Source organism: Anabrus simplex, chromosome 1 (genome assembly GCF_040414725.1).
Source record: "Anabrus simplex isolate iqAnaSimp1 chromosome 1, ASM4041472v1, whole genome shotgun sequence".
Lineage (NCBI taxonomy): Eukaryota > Metazoa > Arthropoda > Insecta > Orthoptera > Tettigoniidae > Anabrus > Anabrus simplex.
In genome coordinates, this window is record NC_090265.1 from 183,395,403 (window position 1) to 183,415,882 (window position 20,480).

General features: G+C 44.3%; 2 non-coding genes across 2 annotated transcripts; both read left to right on the top strand.

Annotated features, from left to right (window-relative positions):
- Window positions 1-14,775: 14,775 nt before the first annotated feature.
- TRNAG-GCC (transfer RNA glycine (anticodon GCC)) lies at window positions 14,776-14,846 on the top strand. Its single transcript has one exon. It is a non-coding gene; the product is annotated as a tRNA-Gly (tRNA).
- Window positions 14,847-18,872: 4,026 nt separating this feature from the next.
- TRNAH-GUG (transfer RNA histidin (anticodon GUG)) lies at window positions 18,873-18,944 on the top strand. The gene has a single exon. It is a non-coding gene; the product is annotated as a tRNA-His (tRNA).
- The last annotated feature ends 1,536 nt before the right edge of the window (window positions 18,945-20,480 follow it).

A 20,480-nucleotide genomic window follows, 5' to 3' on the forward strand; every position in this document is an offset into this window, starting at 1 on the left:
CTTTCCACGATCACGGATAATACTACTGTGCTAGCATCTGTAGTTAGTTTTTTGAAGAAAATGATCCTTCTCCTAATCAAATTAAACGTGTGCAAGCCAGGCTATTTCATTTTTCAAATAGAGTTAACGATCTGTTGTCTCTAAAGTTGAATGACGTACAGAGGAAGGAAGCTAGTATGGTTCTCGATAGTCTTTCTGAATTATCTAGTAAGGTCACCCAATTGTTAACTGGGGAAGTTCCTCCCAAATCTGATCAACCCGTCACGGTGAATGTAGGTAGTGAGGAAGAGCCTCCTAAGGGAGAAGTCAATAGGATAACCGTTGGAGCTCAAACGATCTCTGCCCCATTGGACAACGAGTCTGAACGCCGTGCATTGTTGAATAATGTAAGTTCTGAATTAACTTCTTTGCCACTTAAACCTTTACCGACTATGTCACCTGGGTTCAGCAGTTTGCCTCATCCATTGGCAATGTTGCTCAGAGGTATCTCAAAGTTTTCTGTCAACACCACCAGTGAAGTTATTTCTTTCTTAAGGTTTTTAGTTGAATTTCAGGATCATGCCCTTGTTTTTTCTCTTTCTCCATGTCAAATTTTGCAAATCATCTATCCTTATGCAATTGGTATTCTCTCTGACAAAATAGTTAGAGCCATTGCCGAGCAATCATCGATCGAAGACTTCCACGCCCACTTGCTAGCTAACTTCATCCCGGTTAGGGCAAGGTCCTCCCTTATTCAGAAGTACTATTATCGGGTACAGCGCTTGGATGAAAACTTGGCAGATTTCATCCAAGATATTAAATTCTATACTAGGGTGTTTGCTCTTCACTTCCCTGAGGATCAAATTGTACAAGCTATTGTGGAAGGCATTTCACCATCATATAGGTCATATTTGTGTTTCGCGGCGTGCCCGCAAACTTTCTCTGAACTTGAAGCATTGGCCGTCTCAGCGGAAGGAGTTAGATACGCCGATTTCTTGCGTGTCGCGAAAGAACCCCCGCCTTCTTTTAGTAATACTCGGCCTCCACCTCGCCGACCAGTCACATCCCGTAAATGTTATGCTTGCGGGTCGCCTGACCATCTTCGCAATAAATGTTCATTGGTCAAAACTAGTAGGGCAAATAATGGATCTGGTTCATCACAAGGGTGTTTTAAATGTGGGGCTTTCTCACATATCCCCAAGAATTGCCCAAATTCAAATAGCACCCCCTCCTGCTCAACCTCTGGTGCAAATCCCACCAATGCCAATAATACCAAGTGACCAGCGGCTTCGGCTGAGTCGACTAATTCTGCTTCCCAAGGCTCAGCCCCTGGCAAACAGGTCGTAAGTTCAGGGAACGTTCAGTCGTCAAATTCATCTTTTGAATGCCCCAAAGAATGTCTTAGGATTGCGGCGGATACGCCCGCACCGGTTCCTTTTCTTAAAATTGAGTTAAATAATGAACCAATAACAGCTTTATTAGATTCAGGCAGTGTTTGTTCTATTATTTCGGCTGAATGGTATGCTAAATTGAAATCTGTTTGTAAACTTCCTGAGTATTGTTCCTCTTCGATCCAATATGTTTCGGCTAATTCATCTCCATTAGAAATTCTAGGTTCTTTAGAGGTCAAAATTCGTATTTTTAAATTTACATGGAAAATCAAATTGTTTGTGGCCAAGCACTTGTCTTGCCCCATTATATTAGGAGCTGACTTCATTTCTCACACTGGTCTTGTGCTCGATCTTCAGAGTAGGTCGTGCACTTTCAAATTTGCTTCCAATTGTAAAATCCCCTTGTTAAAATGTAATTCTGCATCATGTTCATCTATTTCGCCTACTCAGGATGAGATGTTGTTAGACCTTAGACATCTACCTGAGGAGCAGGCTGATAGTATTCGTAAGTTGTGTCAGTCGTTTCCAGAGGTGTTCTCTGATACTCTTGATGTTACTGACCTTATTGAATACAAAATTGAGGTCACGGATTCGATTCCTGTCCGTTTTCCACCTTATAGGCTATCTCCACCAAAAATGAAGGCTCTGAAAGAAATCATCGATCAGATGTTGAAGGATGGTATTATTAGGCCCTCTAAGTCGGCGTATTCTTCACCTATTTTTCTAGTCCCGAAACCCCAAGGTGGCTTCAGGCCTGTCATTGATTATAGGGCTCTCAATCGGAAGGTGGTGTTACAATCTGTGCCCCTTCCTGACCTTCATTCTTGTTTTTCATGGTTTCGTAAGGCCAAGTTCTTTACTATCTTGGACCTGAATCAGGCCTACAATCAAATTCCCCTAGCGGAAGAGTCTAAACATCTTACAGCATTTGCCACGGATTGGAATTTGTATGAATACAACCGCGTGCCTTTCGGGCTCCCCACGGGAGCAGCTGTACTCACTAGGCTGCCAGATAGGGTCTTCTCCGACATCAAATTTGAGTACTTGTATCACTACTTGGATGATGTCGTCGTATTTTCGGAGACCTTTGAAGAACATCTAGATCATCTGCGAGAAGTTCTCAATCGCCTTCGTAAGGCTGGGTTAACTGTCAAGTTGTCCAAGGTTGCCTTTGCTAAGCCCTCAATGTCATTCCTAGGGCATATTGTGTCACCTGATGGTGTTGCCGTCGATCATTCTAGAACACAGGCCATCCGTGATTTTAAACCTCCCAAGGACATCAAAGGTATCGCCAGGTTCATTGGTATGGTGAATTTCTTCAGGAAGTTTATTCCTAACTTCGCTAATAGAGCAGCGCCCTTGAACCTTCTTCGTAGGAAAGGCATCAAATTCGAGTGGGGACCTTCTCAACAAGCCGCTTTTGAAGATCTTAAATTAGCTCTCTGTAATGCCCCTGTCTTTGCTATGCCGGATTTATCAAAGAAATTCATCGTCCAAACCGACGCGTCGTCGTCGGTGGTAGCTGCAGTCCTTCTTCAAGAGACTGAACTAGGGAGGCGACCCATCGCCTATGCATCTAGGACTCTATCGGCTCAAGAAGCAAAGTATTCCATATATGAGCTCGAAGGTTTGGCAGTCTTATTTGCCTTAGAAAAGTTCCCTCTGTATCTGGAACATGTCAAATACGACCTGGAGACAGATAATCAAGCCTTAAGCTGGGTCCTAGGTAGGCCGCGTCGTACTGGTCGTATAGCCCGTTGGGCCATCCGTATTTCTGCCTTCCAATTCGATGTCAGGCATATCAGAGGTACCGAAAATGTTGTTGCTGATGGACTCAGCCGTATGTTTTCCAACGACGTTGAGACCTATGAACCGGTCGATAGTTCATCTCCTCCCGAGTCCATGCTATCTGATGTTAATGCCATCTTAACAGATGCTCCCATGCTCTTTAGTGATATCGAGAAATACCAACATGAAGATCCGACGCTGGCTCCGATAATGGAAACCCTTTCTTCTGGGGAACATGTTGTCCCTTATGTTCTGAGGAATGGTGTTTTATGTTGCCCATCAAGGCATGATAAGATGATGAAAGTTGTCGTCCCAGCTGTTCTTGTACCTATGATTTTCAAGTATTATCATGAGACCCCATTAGGAGGGCATCTAGGCATCTTTAAAACTCGTGAGAAGATTCGTGAAATGTTCATCTGGAAGGGTATGGACGGTGAAATCCGTGAACTATTAAAGGCTTGTAAATCCTGTTTGCTTAGTAAACCAACCATGACCACCAAGGTAGGCCTTTTGTCTTCTCATCAAGCGTCGCGCCCCATGGAACGCCTGTATATCGATTATGTAGGACCCTCCCCCTGTCGAAGGGAAATGCCAACAAGTTCATCTTTGTATGCGTAGATGGTTTTACAAGATTTTCCTGGTTATTTCCGACTAAGCTGGCTACCGCTCAGTCCACCATTACTTGTCTAAATTCTATCTTTGCTTCTTTTGGTCCGTGTCAATATATTGTATCTGATAATGCTAAGGCTTTCACATCTAATTTATTTCGTAAATTCTGCTTTGACCTGTCCATATCTCATGTGACAACTTCTGCTTATTACCCTCAACCATCTCTGGCTGAACGGGTTAATCGTAATCTCAGGTCCGCGCTTATTGCCTATCATCATGAAGATCATTCTAGATGGAACACGTCCCTGCATTGGTTAGCTTTTGCTTTGAATTCGGCGGTTCATGAATCACATAAATTTACTCCAGCCTCTTTGATGTTCAAGTTTGTTCCCAACACGCCGCTCTCTAACCTCTGGTCTCTGAGTGACATTCTACCCGAGACAATAGACCCGGACAACATTAAAGATCTTTGGAAGAAGGCTAAAGCCAATCTTAAAGTGTCTCATGAAAAGGTTAGGGAAAGATATGATCGTGGACGGAGACCCACCAATTTGAAGGTAGGCGACCAAGTGTTGGTCAAGAATTTTGTTCCCGCGGGCAAGCTTGCCCCCAGATTTCATGGGCCGTGCATAATTCTCGATTTCCTTACGCCGGTTACGTTGTTATTAAGCAATCCAGCCACCGAGAGGATATTTATGGTTCACCTGTCGCAGGTGAAACCTGTATAATTTCTGTGCTAACTTGCCTCATATAATCTTGAAAGGATTATGAAGGTTATATTTTTTTTGAGTTTTCTCTTTTCAGGCATTCTGCCCCTTCTATAATATTTTGTTTTATATCTAAGCATTTTTGTAAAACCCGCCCCGAACTGTTAAACTGCCATCCTGTCATTGCCACGGCCATTACCATGCTCCCGTCTCCTGCTCCACTACACACAGTGGCTTGTACACGAAATGGATATCTGCACGCCGCTGGCCCCTCAACCTTTCCACAAGCCTGTGCCCTCAAAGAGACGATGGTCCAACAAATTCTGCCGCCGAGCTTTAATGTTTCAGTGCCCCCGCAGCCGCGCGGTGCCATGCCGCTACTGGGATAGAGGAAGGGCCCCCTCTAATCCAGCGAGGTCGACCTGGGCACGGCGAGTCGGAGCCCTTCTCCCGGCCAAGGCTGATGTGCGGCGCACAACTATAACTGGCCCGCGACCTGCATGTTCGCCGCGGGCGCGGCGTGCTTCAACACCACTACTCCCCTCATAGTGCGGGCGTGCGGTATCTCAGGGTACTTGAGGGGTCCGGGCGGCCTCCTTTGGACTCAAGCAGCGGCGGCTGGTCTGTCCGTCAAACTGATCAACGTTTGAAGTACATAGCCAGCTATATGGACATTCCAGTTCACCATTACTACCTTTTCTTGGATTTTACTGCAATCCCTGGTGGACTTAGAAAATTTTTCCTCAACTTAAAAACTAAAGTTTTCCTTCTGAATTCAACTTCTACAAACATAAAGACATTACTTCAGCAGTTACTACGAGAATTTTTGAAACTGGATCAAATCAAACTTCAACAATTTTGATAAATGCTTCTGCAATTAATCTCCATATCGACATCATAACTTGAACCTGGTTTTCAAACAAAAGTTTATGTTCTTCTGTGTTACCCCTTAGAGGAACTTTTGGGGGGGGGGGGGAGGTCTGTACCGGGCGGTACACCTCCACACCGCTTATTTAAAATTTGCGCCAGTTGAAACTCCTCTGCCGGAGGAAGTCTGAACTTTATCTACGTATTAATTTTCAAGTTTCTCAGAAGATGTCACTACTTGGAAATTTTGGAGTTTTTGAACTGGGCCATTTTTGATGTATTTTGTTTTACCTGTAGTAAGAAGTGTGAACTTTCTCTTCTAGAGGACACTACTGAAAAACTACAATGGTGCACCCTAGTGCGAAGTGAAAGGACTGTTTTTTTGGAGAAATTTTTATTTCAAAAGTTTGCTTCTTGTTAAATTTCTTTCTGTTATTGTTTAAGTTGGCTGTATACCCCTTTCTTTCCCCTTGTTTTGAATTTAGCCAATCCTGAATTTCTCAAATTAATTTTCCACCAATAATATGTTTCTTCCTCGTATTGTGTAGGAGTTTTCTTGGTGAACCAATAAAATCCTTGTGGGAGGGTGTTCTCATTCCAAAAACGCCTCGAACTTTCCGCGAGAGTATATAAACTGCTGATTTTCGGGTCTCGGTGCCACTTCTGTACCATCTTTCAGTGTGTAAAGTACGGAGCAGGGGGCGGGAAGCGCCTGTCTCTTCGGGCAGCAGCTTAATAACCAGGTAATGGCCTTTTAATAACTTCTTTTCTTGCTAGCTCAGCAGTTTAACTCTCGGGGCGGGTCCGAAGCGTTTCCACCATGTAACCTTTTCCTAAAATGTTACTACTCTTAGCATCTATTCTCTTTTAGAGCTTTATATTGGGATAGAGAGTGCTTAACCCTCTCGAGCTCCCACTCATATTGTTTTGAGGTGAACTTATTTTTCATAACCGATTCTTCTTTAACGTAATGTAAATTGTTTCCTTCCTAAGTCACCTCTGTAGTATGGGATTAGCCCTTGTTTAGCGGCCTAGTGCCAAGTAGGTTTTAAACAAGGTATTAGGAGTGCGGATCGCCTCCTCTCAAATTGTTATGTTAGAGGTCATGTAATTAATCCTTTTCTCACTTAATAGACCTCAGCAGGTTGGGTATTTTACCCCTGTGTTTACGTCCTTAGAGGACAGCTTGAAGGTGGAGTTTGGTGTGGCCTTTGAGAGGCTTAAAGTTTGAGAGCGAGTGGCTCTTTCTTGTAAATTGAGTGTTGTATGCCTCGAGGAGGCTTTTCTGTGTAATGTGGAGCAAGTGCTCCTGAGCATGAATGGGGTTTTCTGCCCCTCTGTTAAAACTTATTTTGGAGTAAGGTTGGGCTGATTGCCCAAGAATTGTGAAGTCGGGGCACGTAGCCCAAATCCGGTAAATATTGTAACTATACTTTTGTTGCCTTGCTACTCTGTACCTGCCATGCTTGTTATTTCTTAATTTTGAAAAGAAAATATAACCTTGTTAAATTTTACATTAACTTTAATTTCATAGTTTGAGACCCGTTCAAGCCCGCACCTTCTTTCACCTCTACCTACCGCAAAAACTCCGTAACAATAATATAAATATTTGAGTATTAAATTTTAGGCTTTCCCCTAAACTACCATTTCACTCAGCGTGAGTAAGGTGATTTATAGCCTAGATTGTATCGGCTCATCCTCCGTCTTCACATACCGATTTTTATTAAATTCTCTTCAGCCGTTTTCTCGTGATGCGTGTACAGACAGACAGACAGACAGACAGACAGACAGACAGACAGACAGACAGACAGACAGACAGACAGACAGACAGACAGACAGACAGACAGACAGACAGACAGACATTACGGAAAAGTAAAAAGTGCATTTCCTTCTTACTATGGACATGACCGATACAGAATTACCATTCTTTTCAAATTCTGAGCAATGTACAGACAAAGCTCTTATTTTATATATATAGATGATTGACCAATTGCACTTCCTCTGTAAACAACAATAGCCCCCACCTAGCAGTATATTTTACAGTGTACGGTACGTGAGAAATGGTCGTTTATTTTAACACATTTGAACATTTACTCGCCCGCTGCCTTCTACGGAATTAAATCCACCAGTTGATCTCAAGAGGGCCTACAGGTACGAACAAGCGTCAGATAATGTAGGATGTATAAGAAATGTCGTCCAATAACAAAAATATACGATGCTTCAAGAGTAGACTCAAGCATTCTGTACATTGTGTGTAAATTTCTATGTGATACTGTCATATTTTAATGCACTGTAAATTGTAGTATTAAGGCATCTGCAATATTTAAGGTATGCGTGAATTTGAACAATACTAAGATTGTAGTCAGTAATTGGACCACCGAGCTCGATAGCTGCAGTCGCTTAAGTGGGGTCAGTATCTAGTAATCGGGAGATAGTGGGTTTGAACCCCACTGTCGGCAGCCCTGAAGATGGTTTCCCGTTTTCACACCAGGCAAATGCTGGGGCTGTACCTTAATTAATGCCACGGCCGTTTCATTCCATTCCTAGGCCATCGTCGCCGTAGGATATATCTGTGTCGGTGCGACGTAAAGCAAATAGCAAAAAAAGAAAAAAAAAAGTAATTGGACCGCTCTATCTATTGCAAATCATAGTGTAAAATTTTCAACTACTTAAGGTAGGTATGAATTTGTATATGGTGGTGTGGTAATGTTAAGGTCAACCTATAGCATTGGAAGCCATAGTGTTAAGCAGTGGAAATACTTTAAGTTGTGTGTGAATTTGTATATGCTGGATTTACAATGTTAAACTAGTGGCATTTCTTGTTGTATTCTTTAGTGGAATTGCTTGTTGTATTCTTGTTGTTGTTGTTGCTGCTGTTGTTGTTGGCTAATTATGTTTTTTAACTTCTTTACTCTGTTATCACATTACTACACCACTGAGGCTAACTCGACCTATATATTTTTGGATAAAATTATGTTTATCAGAACGTCTATCGGAATATCTTCCGGAATACAAGCTAAACCGATAGTGTTGTAAGCCGCAGTGTTAAGCACTGGTCCGCCCCTGTGGTGAAAAGGGCTGTGAGGGTTAGAACTGGGTCCACTCAGCCTCGGGAGGTCTGTTGGCCCTGACCAGAATCCGAACCGGGGATTTAGAAAGTTAAACTACAAGTATTTCTTGTAATATTTTCTTTCCATGGAATTGCTTGTTGTACTCTGTAAATGATCATTGCAACCTGTATATTTCCTTATTGCGATGTATTTGTTAATAATATTTTGAAAAACCACGCACACAGTGGCATTGAGGATCAGGACAATTAACCCGCAACAAGTATCAGATATTTTTGTAATATAATTGGTATCATGGTAGGAGCATCTGTTATAACCCAGATATTTTGTATTGAAATTAAAGAATGAATTCTTAATTTGTTTTTGCTTTTATTTTAACTTTTTCTTTCTTTCTTTCTTACTTTCTTTCTTTCTTTCTTTCTTTCTTTCTTTAATCCTTTCAAAATCCAGGTTTGGAGCGTGGGTTGGCGACCACGGGGCCCTCAGCTGAATCCTGGCATTGCTTCCACTTACTTGTGCCAGGCTCCTCACCTTCATCTATCCTATCCGACCTCCCTTGGTCAACTCTTGTTCTTTTCCGACCCCGAAGCTATTAGGTTTGCGAGGGCTAGGGAGTCTTTCATTTTCACGCCCTTCGTGGCCCTTGACTTCCTTTGGCCGATACCTTCATATTTCGAAGTGTCGGACCCCTTCCATTATTTCTCTCTGATTAGTGTTACATAGAGGATGGTTGCCCAGTTGTAGTTCCTCTTAAAACAATAATCACCACCACCACTCCAGTTTTGGATATTCACTCGGGCTCAGCGAGGGAACTTGCTACCCCTTCAAGGGCAGTGTCCTGGAGTCTGAGACTTTGCGTAGGAGGATACAATTTGGAAGGAGTACCAGTACCTCGCCCAAGCGGCCTCACCTGCTGTACTGAAGAGAGGCCTTGTGGGGAGGGGGATGGAAGTATCGGAAGGGATAGACAATGAAGAGGGAAGGAAGCGGCTGTGGCCTTATGTAAGGTACCATTCCGTCATTTTGCCTGGAGGAGAAGTGGGACACTTTCCTTGAGGCGGTAGAGGTTATGAGATTAAGCAGAAGGAAAAGAAGAATATAGTGTAAAGTAACAGCGTCCGAAGTTATTCAAGTAAAGATTTTCGACTGTTGATGGGGGTTTCTTTCGTAAAATGCTATCTCAGCATTTGTGTGGACTAGATGGGCAGACAGGGAAATGAGAAAGGATAACCTACGTAGCGGATTGAAATAATTAGAATCGTATCCAGGTGAAGTCTGTCACCGTTATTCAGAGGATGAGCAAATTAATAGATCTTCGTCGGATATTTACTTGACATTCGAGAAAAAACCTTGGGTAAGGTTATCAATGTTATCATACATTACATACATATATAATCATTATAGACTGTCATGCCTTTCAGCGTTCAGTCTGCAAGCCACTGTGAAATTAATAAAGGTCGCCACTATCCTCGATTTGCAACTAGTGTTGTGGCCTCATTTAGTTATATACCCCTTATCTTTAAATCGTTAGAAACCGAGTCTAACCATCGTCGCCTTGGTCTACCTCTAATTCTCTTACCCTCCATAACCGAGTCCATTACTCTCCTGGGTAACCTATCCTCCTCCATTCGCCTCACATGACCCTACCACTGAAGTCGGTTTATGCGTACAGCTTCATTCATGAGTTCATTCCTAAATTAGCCTTTTTCTCCTCATTCCGAGTACCCTCCTGCCATTGTTCCCACCTGTTTTACCTGCAATCTTTCTTGCTACCTTCATGTCTGTTACTTCTAATTTATGAATAAGATATCCTGAGTCCACCCAGCTTTCGCTCCCGTAAAGCAAAATTGATCTAAAAACAGACCGATGTAAAGATAGTTTCGTCTGGGAGCTCACTTCCTTCTTGCAGAATACTGCTGATCGCATCTGCGAGATCACTGCATTAGCTTTACGACATCTTGATTCAATCTCACTTACTTACCGTTCTGGGAGAACACACTGTAACTTTTTTGATGATAATAATAAATAAAATCACGAATAAAAATATATAAATAAAATTAGTCAAAAACTTAATAAAATTAATAAGCATAATTAACCGAAATGTCCGTAGTATGCGCGCCAGAGTTCACCAGAATGGATACCTCAAATTTAGATAAGAGCATGATGGACTTTATATCCCAGAGCGTGTACATAATGCTGCGTACTGGTACATCTGCTGCAGGCCTTACCTAACCTCCTGAAAACGACTAATTAGGTAGGAACTGCACCTAGGTTCATTAATAACACTGATTCTAAAATAGCTAACTATATTCTTAACAAATTCCGTGCATGAGCACCTCATCAACATACAACATTATACATATAATACACACATAAAATATTGCTGGAAGACTACAACAACAACAATAATAATGAAAATCGTGGGAAAACGAAAGCGAGAACTAAGCTACCATTTGTAGATAGTCCGATGAACAATGTACATGTATGAAGATAAATACCCTTCACTGTCTCTATATCAATTCGACTTACCGATTCTCATAATCGGCAGTTATCACATCACACAGATACTGTACCTTGTACTACTGTGTTCACATATTTTAACACTTGTTGTAAAGATATATACACACGTCTGTCGATCCTCAACATAAATTATGGAAAGTATGAGATAGCTTTCACCAACATATAATGCTAGGCCGCCACAAGTGCTACAATACTTAATGCGCAAGCACTCTCCACAATCATCCACATTCCACGAACATAACAAGACTACGCTCCACGAACGTTTGAAGTCCAGTCCATTGCTGCCGTGTCACTCCAGTACCGACTATCAGCACCACTTCCTTCCCGTACAGTGTGTTAGTTGTCGTTCCTTCATACAGTGTCACTGGTTGTAGTTATCTTCCTTCTCGTTCCTTTACAATCACCTTTACAATGTCCCCGTTTGCCGCCGTATGATCAACCTTTATAGACATCAACATCCCCCTCCTCTCAGATGATACGTCTGGATTGGTGCTTGCCAGCCAATCATGAGTGAACCTCTTGTCAAGACCTTGCTCCCAAGAGATAAACAAACTCTGGTGTTTGCCTCGGATGAGTGAACGAACTTCCCTAATACAAGAACAAGCTCATCTCATCAGGCGGGGATATATACATGACTCACGGAATATCCCGACACGAGTACATCACAACAAACACTGGGGTAGCCATATGACTCAACCAAATTACCAGAGTTATTAAAGCAATGTTTTCCCACACGTGCAAAACAAATTACTCATACCTACATATGTGGATATCTTCCAGCTTACCAATATAAATGGCAAAATATACAAATGAAATACTGATGATAATAATAATAATAATAAATCGAATACTGACAATAATATCTCTAACTTCTACATATAATTCGGGGGTGTGATATATGTACGATCACAACACATCCTAAATACTTGAAATTATCGGCAGGTTCTAGCTTTGTATCACCAATCTGACATTCAATTCTGATGAATTTCTTACCTACTGACATCAATTTAATCTTCGAGAGGCTAATTTTCATACCATACTCATTGCACCTATTTTCAAGTTCCAAGATATTACACTGCAGGCTTTCGGCACAATCTGCCATTAAGACCAAGTACTCAGCATAGGCCAGACTGCTTACTACATTTCCAACTACGGTAACTGAATCCCTCCCTGCCATTTTATACCTTTCAGCAGGTGATCCATGTAAACTACGAACAGCAAACATGAAAGATTACAGCCTTGTCTAACCCCTGTAAGTACCCTGAACCAAGAACTCATTCTACCATCAATTCTCACTGAAGCCCAATTGTCAACATAAATGCCTTTGATTGCTTTTAATAATCTACCTTTAATTCCATAGTCCCCCAGTATAGCGAACAACTTTTCCCTCGGTACCCTGTCATATGCTTTCTCTAGATCTACGAAACATAAACACAACTGCCTATTCCTCTCGTAGCATTTTTCAATTACCTGGCGAATACTGAAAATCTGATCCTGACAGCCTCTCTGTGGTCTGAAACCACACTGGTTTTCATCCAACTTCCTCTCAACGACTGATCGCACCCTCCCTTCCAATATGCCAGTGAATACTTTGCCTGGTATACTAATCAATGAGATACCTCGATAGTTGTTGCAATCCTTCCTGTTCCCTTGCTTATACATAGGTGCAATTACTGCTTTTGTCCAATCTGAAGGTATCTTACCAACATTCCATGCTAATTTTACTACTCTATGAAGCCATTTCATCCCTGCCTTCCAACTATACTTCACCATTTCAGGTCTAACTTCATCTACTCCTGCTGCCTTATGACAATGGAATTTATTTACCATCCTTTCCACTTCCTCAAGCATAATTTCACCAACATCATTTTCCTCCTCCACATGAGCTTGACTGTTCGCAACACCACCAGGATCATTTCTTTACATTGAGAAGATGTTCAAAATATTCCCTCCACCTCTCCAGTGATTCCCTGGGATCAATTATGAGTTCACCTGAATTACTCAAAACACTGTTCATTTCCTTTTTCCCTCCCTTCCTAAGATCCTTTATTACTGTCCAGAAAGGTTTCTCTGCTGCTTGACCTAGCCTTTCCAGGTTGTTACCAAATCTTCTCATGACTTCTTTTTGGATCCAACGACTATTTGTTTCGCTCTGTTTCTTTCATCAACGTACAAATCCCTGTTTGCCTCGGCCCCTGTTTGGAGCCATTTTTGATAACCCTTCTTTTTACGTTTACAAGCTGCTCTCACTTCATCATTCCACCAAGATGTTCGCCTTTTCCCATCTTTACACACAGTTGTTCCTAGGCATTCCCTTGCTGTTTCCACTACAGCATCCCTGTATGCCACCCATTCACTTTCTATATCCTGAACCTGCTTATTGTCCACTGTTCGAAACTTCTCACTAATCATATCCATGTCCATCTGTCTAATTTCCTCGTCCTGGAGATTTTCTACCCTTATTCGTTTGCAGACAGATTTCGCTTTCTCTACCCTAGGCCTAGAGATACTTAGTTCACTACAGATCAGATAGTGGTCTGCATCATCTATTAAAAATCATCGGAAAACTCCTACATTCCTAACAGATTTCCTGAATTCGAAGTCTGTTAAGATATAGTCTATTATGGATCCGGTACCCCTAGCCTCCCATGTGTAACGGTGAATAGCCTTATGCTTGAAGAATGTATTCGTAACAGCTAAACCCATAATAGCATAGAAGTCCAGCAAACGCTTCCCATTCCCATTAGCTTCCATATCTTCCCCACATTTACCAATCACTTTCGTATCCTTCAGTTATATTTCCAACCCTCGCATTAAAATCGCCCATTAGCACTATTCTATCCTTGCTGCTGACCCTGACCACGATGTCACTCAATGCTTCATAAAACTTGTCATCTTCATCCTCATCTGCACCCTCACATGGTAAATACACGGACACAATTCTAGTCCTAATTCCTCCAACTGACAAATCTACCCACATCATTTGCTCATTTACGTGCCTAACAGATACTATGTTGCGTGCAATGGTATTCCTGATAAAGCGGCCTACCCCAGACTCTGCCCTTTCCTTTCTAACACCCGTCAAGTACACTTATAATCTCCTATCTCTTCCTCGTTATCTCCCCTACCCGAATATCACTTACACCTATCACATCCAGATGCATCCTCTTTGCTGACCCGGTCAGTTCTACTTTCTTTCTTCCATAAGCCCCATTAATATTGATAGCTTCCCATCGAATTCCATTTCGTTCGCCAAGTTGTTTCCAAGGAGTCCCTCGCCTGTCAAATGGGAGTGGAACTCCGTTACTCCCATAGGTCCGAGGCTTGCTTAAAATGTTCTGAGCTAGGTAAATTCATGAAGCAGGATGCTACCCTACTTGCACATAGTCCAAGTGAGGATCTCTCCTCTAACGGGTTAAGGACCACCGGTGAATTTTATAGTCCTAGCCGCCTGAGCACAAGGAGGGCCAGGACACAGAATATGTCCGAGATGCCCACTCCCATTCCATAGCAACTGGTATCCCGACTCTCAGGACCACTTACTAGGCCACTCAGCCGTTGCCCATGGTTCGCGAACAAGGACGTGGCTACAGTATACCACAAACATGAAATACAAAACACAACATGCCATAATTATGTAGTTACTTGAATATGCAATTGGCGGCTGAAGAACTGCTGAATGACCACTACTTACTCACAAAGATGCAAGCTCATTACCTCTTCAGTAGCTAACTCAGTCGGTGTGAGATCTGAGAAGCCGACGTGACCGTAGACCAAAAACAGCAATCACAGCCTTTGATAAGTTCTGGTGAGTTTTACTGTAAACCTTAGGCGTCGAGAATACGAGCATCGGTGGTTCAGTGGTAGAATGCTCGCCTGCCACGCGGGCGGCCCGGGTTCGATTCCCGGCCGATGCAGGATAATTTTAACTTACACGCAATAAATTTGCTTACGATCCACTGAACTCATTTTGCCTAAAATGTGAATATGGTATATGCATGGTAAAGGGTTATACACAATAAAGGAATGCTAGCCCTTTGAGACGTAAATTTATAGTTTCGGGGAAATGAAAACCTCGTGTCCGCCTCTGTGGTGTAGTGATTAGCGTGTTTAGCTGCCACCCCCGGAGGTCCGGGTTCGATTCTCCGCTCTGCCACGAAATTTGAAAAGTGGTACGAGGGTTGGAACGGGGTCCACTCAGCCTCGGGAGGTCAACTGAGTAGAAGTGGGTTCGATTCCCACCTCAGCCATCCTGGAAGTGGTTTTCCGTGGTTTCCCACTTCTCCTCCAGGCAAATGCCAGGATGGTACCTAACTTAAGGCAACGGCCGCTTCCTTCCCTCTTCCTTGTCTATCTCTTCCAGACTTCCCATCCCTCCACCAGGCCCCTGTTCAGCATAGCAGGTGAGGCCGCCTGGGCGAGGTACTGGTCATTTTCCCCAGTTGTATCCCCGACCAAGAGTCTGAAGCTCCAGAACACTGCACTTGAGGCGGTAGAGGTGGGATCCCTCGTTGAGTCCGAGGGAGAAACCAACCCTGGAGGGTAAGCAGATTAACAAGAAGGAGAAGAAGAAGAAAATATTGAACTAGTCTATTCTTTATTGAAACAATAATATCTCTCTGCTTCATCTATCAGCTGACTGAGTACTTGGCTAAAAAATTGCGTTTGAACTACACTCGACCACTCTGTACATATAGAGTCACTGTAAAGATCACAGAGAAATGGAGCGAGACAGCTGAAGTTAGTATTTATAGCACAGTCGTGTAGAACATGGTGCAACCCTGCAAGTAGCCGTTATCGTCTAGTGGTTAGGACATTGCGTTGTGGCTGCAATAACCCAGGTTCGAATCCTGGTCACGGCAGGTTGTGAATTTTTACTCCGGGAACGTTCAAGAAAATATGATGCACACCACTGAAATTGAGAACCCAGGCTAGAAGAGGCGCAGTGGCTTAATGTAAGGTGATAGATGGAGACTGGTAATAAAGATCTATCAAATGGTCATCATATAATAGAGGCGTATGAGGATGTATGTCCGCCTCTGTGGTGTAGTGGTTAGCGTGATTAGCTGCCACCCCCGGAGGTCCCGGTTAGATTCCCGGCTCTGCCACGAAATTTGAAAAGTTGTACGAGGGCTGGAACGGGGTCCACTCAGCCTCGGGAGGTCAACTGAGTAGAGGTGGGTTCGATTCCCTCCTCAGCCATCCTCGAAGTGGTTTTCCGTGGTTTCCCACTTCTCCTCCAGGCGAATGCCGGGATGGTACCTAACTTAAGGCCACGGCCGCTTCCTTCCCTCTTCCTTGTCTGCCCTTCCAATCTTGATGATGATGATGATGAGGATGTATTGTTACTAAATGTATGTAGTCTCAAATACAAGCAACAATGGAAATAGTTATCTATGTTTTTACTATAGAAGAGAATACAATCATTACAAGTGCCACAGGTACAGATGATGGATCGTGCCCGCAAGGATATAGTTAGCCAAGTAGCTACCAGAGGCCACCTGACGTTGAAGACCACGGAGAAATGGAGCGAAACCGCTGACGTTGGCACCAGCCTATATAACACAGTCGTGTAGACCAGCGCAGTACTAAGACCCACTAGACTCCGATCATTGCCCCGTCCTACTCACCCTAGACGCCACGCCCCTTTCCAACCCCCCCCCCCCCCCCCCTCATCCCACTACATAGAAGGAAAATTGACTGGCAGCTTTTCCGGACCACACTCTCAGAGAACATCACAGGCAATCCCAGCATTCGCTCTTCGGAAGACATAGACGTCCAAGCTGAACGAATTGCCACAGCTATTAGGAATGCAGCTGAAACTTCCTCCGTGGGACCGAAGACCAGACCCCCGCTACGGCGCCCGCTCCCCTCTGCAGTACTCCAGCTTCTGAAGCTCAAGAATAGAGTTAGGAAGCTGTGGCACATCACCAGGGACCCCAATATGAAGATCTTATGGAACAGACACCGGCGAAACATTAGAGTACTAATGGAACACCACCGCCGAGCTGCATTCCAGTCGAGGTTGGCCGAGTTAGCTCTACGGGTGGCTCCATTTATCGTATGGCCCGTAAATTTACAGGTGAAAGGACAGGCATACCCCCACTGCACGGACAACGTGGAGTGGCCCACTCAGACAAAGACAAGGCAGAGGCATTCGCAGACACGTTCGAATCTACGTGTTCTCCGAATGAGGAGCCAGCAGACGAAGACTTTATAGATGAGGTCGAGGATAGCCTCCTCGAATATGACGATAATGACCTTCCTAGGGACTTCAAATTTGTTTCAACCAGAGAGGTGGTACGTCACATCCAGCGCCTGAAAAACAGGAAAACCCCCGGCCTGGATGGGATTTCATCTACCTTCCTTAAGAATCTCCCTAAGAAGGCCATTACTTTTGTGACTAAACTTTTCAACGCAATATTTCGCTTCGCTCACTTCCCAGCCTGTTGGAAATTGGCTAAGGTTATAATGCTGAGAAAAGGAACAGCTAACCCGACGTTCCCACAGAACTACAGAACTATTAGCCTGCTCTCAGTTATCTCCAAACTGTTTGAGGCTATTCTCCTCTCCCGCCTACAGACTGTAATAGACGACCTCAATATAGAACCGAACGAGCAGTTCGGCTTTAGGAAAGGCCACTCCACCACCCACCAACTACTACGACTGACTGAAGACATTACGAAAAACTTTAACGACAACAGGTACACAGGAGTCTGTTTTCTTGACGTCGCTAGGGCATTCGACAAGGTCTGGCATGACGGACTAGTATACAAGCTAAGAACCCTTGGTTTCTCTGGGTATCTCACAGCATTAGTCGCAAGTTACCTCAGCGACCGTAGCTTCCAAATCTCCGTAAACAAGGAGCTATCGACAGCACGCCCCATCACAGCCGGAGTACCGCAGGGTGGGGTAATTTCCCCGGTGCTTTTCAAAATCTATACCTCCGACATGCCAAAACCTGCGAATGTCAATCTATATTTATATGCTGACGATACAGCTCTGTCCGCGGTCTCATGGCAGGCCCCGAGAGTCGAACACCACCTTCAGACAGCGCTGACCACTATCGAGCCCTGGCTCGAGAAGTGGCGCATCAAAATTAATGTAGGCAAATGTCAGGCTACGCTCTTCACGAAGAGACGCGGCAGACTGTCGGACGGTCTGAACTTCTTTGGTGAGGTTATCAGATGGTCCGACAGCGCCAAGTACCTGGGGGTCACACTAGACCGCGGACTGACCTACCGTCAGCATGTAACTAACATTTCAGGCTCCGCCCATGCAAGGGTATCAAAATTATTCCCTCTGATCTATGCTGAAAACAGCCTCACACCACAAAACAGGCTCCTCCTGTACACGACGATGGTTAGACCTGTCCTATATGGGGCGTGGCCGCCGATTGTCACCTGAGTAGGCTGCAGTCCGTTCATAACCGGGCCCTGCAGCTTATTACGGGTTGCGATCGGTATACACGTATCACCCACCTCCACAACCTGTGTCAGATAGACACTGTTAGGGTGAGAATGATAAACCTAGCCAAGACAATTTACAGGAGGGCCCCACTAAGTGGTAACCCCCTGATTCACAATCTAGGCTCCTACGATACTCGCGGCCTCAAACACAAGAGACCGCTGGTACTCGTAACGTAAACTTCTCCGCGCACCTAGCGCATTTTACTTTCTCCTCTACGTGCCTAGCGCCACTACTGTACAGCTCACTACGTAAAACAGCGCTCACGCGCCCGGCCATACTCTGGCCAAAGATTGTCTAGATTCTCACCCTAACCCCATTCACCAGCAATATTACAGCCATGGGATCAAATATTAATGACATAGCGCTCAAGACCGGTATCGGTCGACGGGCTAAAAAGTTCTCGCATTGAGCCTACGGCTCAATGCATCGAACATGCGGATGGCATGGCATGGCAGCGCAGTACTCTTCTCGTAGCCGTGATCGTCTAGTGTTTAGGACATTGCGTTGTGGCCGCAATAACCCAGGTTCGAATCCTGGTCACGGCAGAGAGTATGTTTTAATTCCAGAAATTAATCCGTTAAACTTTCAGAAAAATAATTTAATGCAAAATGACATGGACCAATCATTAGAATATCTAGAATAGAAATAATAGACAGAATAAAAATGGGAAAAGTTTGAGTGCAGTGGAGGTCAAGTGGATGGAACACGGAAATTTAATATCACGCCAAGATACCTGGCATTCTATTTCTTCTCCTTCTTCTTTATCTGTTTTCCCTCCAGGGTCGATTTTTCCCTCGGTCTCAGCAAGGGACCCCACCTCTACCGCCACAAGGGCAGTGGCCTGGAGCTTCAGAATCTGGGTCGGGGGATACAACCGGGCAGTATGACCAGTAACTCGCCCAGGCGGCCTCACCTGCTATGCTGAACAGGGGCCTTGCGTGGGGATGGGAACATTGGAAGGGATAGACAAGGAAGAGGGAAGGAAACAGCGATGACCTTAAGTTGAGTACCATCCCGGCATTTGCCTGGGGGAGAAGTGGAAAACCACTTCCAGGATAGCTGGGATGGGAATCGAACCCACCTCTACTCATTTGACCTCTCGAGGCTGAGTGGACCCAGTTCCAGCCCTCGTACCACTTTTCAAATTTCGGTGCAGAGCCGGGAATCGAACCCGGGCCTCTGGGAGTTGCAGCTAATCGCACTAACCACTACACTACACAGGCGGACACCTGGTATTCACAATTGACAATTCAATGCGTCCGTCTCTGTGGTGTAGTTGTTAGCGTGATTAGCTGCTACCCCCGTAGGCCCGGGTTCGATTCCCGGCTCTGCCACGAAATTTGAAAAGTGGTACGAGGGCTGGAACGCTGTACACTCCGCCTCGGGAGGTCAACTGAGTAGGGGTGGGTTCGATTCCCACCTCAGCCATCCTCGAAGTGGTTTTCCGTGGTTTCCCACTTCTCCTCCAGGCGAATGCCGGGATGGTACCTAACTTAAGGCCACGCTCGCTTCCTTCCCTCATCCTTAACTATCCCTTCCAATCTCCGCATATCTTCACAAGGCCCCTGTTCAGCATAACAGGTGAGGCCGCCTGGGCGAGGTACTGGTCATTCTCCCCAGTTGTATCCCCGACCGAGAGTCTGAAGCTCCGGGACACTGCCATTCAGGCGGTAGAAGTGGGATCCCTCGCTGAGCCCGAGGGAAAAGCCGAACCTGGAGGATAAACAGCTACAGATGATGATGATGATATTAATTCAATGCCACGAAGTAAGTTGAATACGACCATATAGGCCTACGGGAATGTAAAAACGTTAAGAAGTATGAACTAACCGCACAATGAACGGAAATCCAATATACTGTATATTCAGAATTCTCAGAAAGGTCAAACATCCAAAAGTCAGCTACAGTAATTCAAATAAAGAATAACGCCTTGAATTCACGAATCCAATCAACGTGGGTATAACAACCACAAGTAGGCGATACTGACTATGTTTACAAATACAATAAGACGTTTTCTTCACCAGCTTGACATAAAAGATCAGGTAAGGAGAAGGTCAAATCCAACAAATACATATAAATGA